This window comes from Macaca nemestrina, chromosome 8 (assembly GCF_043159975.1).
Source record: "Macaca nemestrina isolate mMacNem1 chromosome 8, mMacNem.hap1, whole genome shotgun sequence".
NCBI lineage: Eukaryota > Metazoa > Chordata > Mammalia > Primates > Cercopithecidae > Macaca > Macaca nemestrina.
In genome coordinates this window covers 65,120,122-65,124,932 of record NC_092132.1, presented here as the reverse complement: position 1 = coordinate 65,124,932, position 4,811 = coordinate 65,120,122, and the positions used below count along the sequence as shown (strand labels likewise).

Below are 4,811 nucleotides of genomic sequence, written 5' to 3'. Positions count from 1 at the left end.
TCACGCTGCAAATTCTTCTCAGGTGATCCCATTTACTCTTGAGACTCCCATTACCATCTTCACGCTGGTGATTCTTAAATTGATTACTCCAGCAAAGACTTTTCTTAGAACTTCATCACTGTCTATCCAGTGGTCAACTGGAATGTCCACATCATGTGTCATAATAGGCATGCAAAGCTCAGAATTTTCTTTTTGTTTCTTTCTTTTCTTTTTTTCTTTTTTCTTCTTTCTTTTTTTTTTTTTTAACCAAAAACAGTGTCTTGTCCATGCAGAAAAGATGAAAAGAGTGACTTCATTTCAATTTACAATGTCCCAATATTATTTTATCCCATGCATGTAACTGCTTGTATCATTATGAGGCTATGGCAGCAAATAAATGGGAAGAAGCTTGATATTTTCTAAAATGGAAATTCTTACTTTCTTCAGTGACTTCCTATCCCCAAATTCTTATTTTCTTCAGTGTCCTCCATTTTATTTTGTTTTATTTATTTATTTTTTGAGACGGAGTCTTACTCTGTTGCCCAGGCTGGAGTGTAGTGGCGCAATCTCGGCTCACTGCAACCTCTGCCTCTCGGGCTCAAGTGATTCTCCTGCCTCAGGCTCCCGAGTAGCTGGGATTAGGAGTGCCCGCCACCACGCCAGGCTAATTTTTGTATTTTTAGTAGAGCCGGGGTTTCGCCATGTTGGCCAGGCTGGCCTCGACTCCAGACCTCATGTGATCTGCCCGTCTTGGCCTCCCAAAGTGCTGGGATTACAGGCGTGAGCCACCGCGCCCAGCCTGTCCTCCATTGTAGTAAAGGGCATCACCATCCCCTCAGCTGCTCAAGCCAGAAACCTAGGAGTCATTGTTGACTTTTCCTTGACTACTTGATGACTTCCTTTTCCTTACGGTGCCCCCTCCCCATTAATTAATCACCAAGTCTTTTCTATTCTATCTTCTATTTTTTTTTTTTTTTTTTTTTTTTTTTTGAGACGGAGTCTCGCTCTGTCGCCGGGGCTGGAGCGCAGTGGCCGGATCTCAGCTCACTGCAAGCTCCGCCTCCCGGGTTTACGCCATTCTCCTGCCTCAGCCTCCTGTGTAGCTGGGACTACAGGCGCCCGCCACCTCGCCCGGCTAGTTTTTGTATTTTTTTAGTAGAGACGGGGTTTCACCGTGTTCGCCAGGATGGTCTCGATCTCCTGACCTCGTGATCCGCCCGTCTCGGCCTCCCAAAGTGCTGGGATTACAGGCTTGAGCCACCGCGCCCGGCCTCTATTCTATCTTCTAAATACATCTTCAACCCATTTGCCTCCCTGTATCATCGTCACCACACCAAGTGCAAGTTACCATCATCTCTCAAGCAGACTGCTGTGAAAACTTCTTACCCTCCCATTAAAGCACATTTGATTGCATTGATTCTCTCCTTACACTCTTTTTTTTTTTGAGATGGAGTTTTGCTCTTGTGGCCCAGGCTGGAGTGCAGTGGCGTGATCTCCGCTCACTGCAACCTCTACCTCCTGGGTTCAAGTGATTCTCATGCCTCAGCCTCCCAAGTAGCTGGGATTACAGTTGCTCACCACCACACCCAGCTAATTTTTGTATTTTTGGTAGAGACGGGGTTTTACCATGTTGGCCAGGCTAGTCTAGAACTCCTGACCTCAGTGATCCACTTGTCTTGGCCTCCGGAAGTGCTGGGGTTACAGGCGTGAGCCACCACCCCCGATCTCTCCTTATACTCTTGAAAGGTTTCTTGTTGCCTCTACGGTAAAAGCCTAAGACTGATGAGATGCTTTGTGATCCTCCCTCTGCCTAGTTGTTGAGGTTCAACATATCTTATTCCATATCCCATTCTTTCTGTTCCAGAAATTGTCCTCTCAGTTCTTTCCAATAAGAAGCCACTCTTCTTCCATCTTGGAATTTTACCTGGAATATATTAGCTTAACCTAACCAGCTTGAACATAGATAAGTTATTCTTTTATTTTTTTGAGACAGTCTCCTTCCATCACTCAGGCTGGAGTGCAGTAGTACAGTCTTGGTTCACTGCAACCTCCGCCTCCTGGGTTTAAGCGAGTCTTCTGCCTCAGCTGTCTGAGTAGCTGGAACTACAAGCACACACCACCATGTCCAGTTAATTTTTTTTTTTTTTTTTGAGACAGAGTTTCGTTCTTGTTGCCCAGGCTGGAGTGCAATCTCAGCTCACCACAAACTCCACCTCCTGGGTGCAAGCGATTCTTGTGCCTCAGTCTCCTGAGTAGCTGGGATTACAAGCGTACACCACCATGCCCAACTAATTTTTGTATTATTAGTAGAGACAGCATTTCATCATGTTGGCCAGGCTGGACTCGATCTCCCGGCCTCAGGTGGTCCACCCGCCTCAGCCTCCCAAAGTGTTGGGATTACAGGTTTGAGCCACCACGCCTGGCCTAATTTTTGTGTTTTTAGTAGGGATGGGGTTTCACCATGTTGGCCAGGGTGGTCTTGAACTCCTGACCTCAAGTGATCCACCTGCCTCAGCCTCCCAAAGTGCTGAGATTACAGGAATGAGCCACCGTACCTGGCCAGATAAATTATTTTTTAGGTTTTATCTTAAATATCACTTAAAGAACTTCTGTGAACTCTCACCCACAGTTTGTACTCCTTCTCAGCTTTATAAGTTATATTTGTATAACTCTTCAACTTTCCAGCTGCTAATCTCTATTGCACTCCAGCCTGGGCGACAGAGCAAGACTCCGTCTAAATAAATAAATAAAACAAGGTTATGAAGTAGTTATTATTTTCACCCTTGCACTGGAGTGTAATTTTATCGCTTTGTTCATTGCTCCAAGGGCAGCATGAAGGAGGCCTCTGTCTGTTGCTGACACACCTCTTCATTGGGTCATATTTTACAGTTAGTTACACTAGATTCTGACCATGACAGGAACTTTTTCCTGGCTCACGCAGACAGCTCTCAGGCCTCGCTGCCAGAGGATTGTCTTCTGTCATGTGCTGCCTCTTGTATCACAGCTTCTTCTCAGGTGGTTTTGGCTCCATCTTTTTTCATGACTGCCAGAGGAATTTATCTGGTCATGCATTGCCCTTGATGTCACCGTAGCCAGTCCCTATGATTTCTTTGAATGTGGTGGTTCTTCTAAAGGTGTTCAGAAAGGAGAATACTGCAAGGGACCTGCACTTGGCTCCTATCCTGAGTCCTCTTTGGGCATAAGGATGGGAAGCAGTGAATATGTCAGGGGAGCTGGACAAGGCCTGGAAGCTGAGGGCACAGGTTCTGGAGCCAAACAGACTTGGTTTCAAATTCAGCCTGCATCTGTTCCTAGGTGTGTCCCTGGTCATGGCAACTGACACAGGCCAGTGCTGGGGTAATGCAGAAAGGAGGAGAAGCATGCAGGCTGGAGGGATCATGCACAGCCACACAGAGGAGGGAAGAACCTACCTAGTTTTTTTGTTTTTTTTTTTGAGATGGAGTCTTGCCCTGTCACCCAGGCTGGAGTGCAGTGGTGTGATCTCGGCTCACTGCAAGCTCCGCCCCCCGGGTTCAAGCAATTTTCCTGCCTCAGCCTCCTGAGTAGCTGGGATTACAGTCACGCACTACCATGTCTGGCTAATTTTTGTATATTTAGTAGAGATGGTGTTTCACCATGTTGGTCAGGCTGGTCTCGAGCTCCTGACCTCGTAATCCACCCGCCTCAGCTTCCCAAAGTGCTGGGATTACAGGGGTGAGCCACTGCACCCAGCCTGAACCTACCTTTTAGGATGAGTAAAATTTGGACAAATAGAAGGGAGCAAAAAGGTATTCTAGGCTGGGCACAGCAGCATGCACCAAGGCGTAGAGTTAGGAATGAGCATAGAAGTAGATAAAATAAGTCAATAGTGATTCTAAGATGCAATATTTTTTGGGGGCGGGAAATGAGAAATTGGAAGATGAGCTGACTTGAGGAACAATGGAGAGTTTAATTTTGGACTCATGAATTAGCATTTCCTATGGAATGTCCAAGCAGAGCTGTTCACAGAGTAGTCAGAGTTGCCGACAATATTTAAATATAGGCAAGAAGGCAAGAGCTGGAAAGGTATATACAGTAGATATGAGAAAGAGCTGTACCTTAATGTAAAGGCTTAGAGAAAAGAAAAGAGGAAGCATGTTTGTTGAAGATGTGTTCAATAAACAGAATAAGTGAAGGAAGAAATGGAAGAAGAAAGAAGGAAAGGAGGAGAGAGAGAAAAGGAAAGAAAACAGTTGGATGTGTGAATGAAGAGAGAAAAGAATAAAATTGTGGCCATGTGGCATCATGGAAGCCCAGGGAGGAGAGAGTTCAAAGAAAGGAAGAGCTGTCAATTGCATCCAATAGCAATTTAAGATATATATTTCTAGTTGGGAGGCAGAGGAAGACATCCAATTAAAGATAGTCCAAAAGTAGCATTAGGATATGGAGACGGCTGTTATACAAAAATTTTGGATGTAAGACAAAGATGCCCATTATCACTGCTATTATTTTACATTGATTTGAAACTTGTAATTCAATGCCTAAGTACAAAAGAAAGAGTATAATTATTGAAAATAAACACAACAAATAAGCAAAACATTGACTCTTTGTAAATCATATTATCCTCTACCAACAAAGTACCCCAAAGATGTAAGTTTTTTAAAAAAACTATTAAAACAAAAAAATGACTCAAATTAATTTAAATGTTTACTACAACTAATCAAAATCCCAATTCACTCTTGTGGTGACTTGACAGACCAATTCTAAATAACAGTAAGGTTAGAAGGCTGGATCCTGTAGAGAGCAGTGGTAAGAAACTCTTTTTGGTGAAGTAATCAGAATATTTTAGGAAA

At 44.1% G+C, this 4,811-nt stretch overlaps 1 non-coding gene across 1 annotated transcript; it reads right to left on the bottom strand.

The window, feature by feature from the left end:
* Nucleotides 1–253: 253 nt before the first annotated feature.
* On the bottom strand, nt 254–384 carry LOC112427034 (small nucleolar RNA SNORA20). Its single transcript, XR_003018455.2, has one exon. It is a non-coding gene; the product is annotated as a small nucleolar RNA SNORA20 (small nucleolar RNA).
* Between the last annotated feature and the right edge of the window lie 4,427 nt (nt 385–4,811).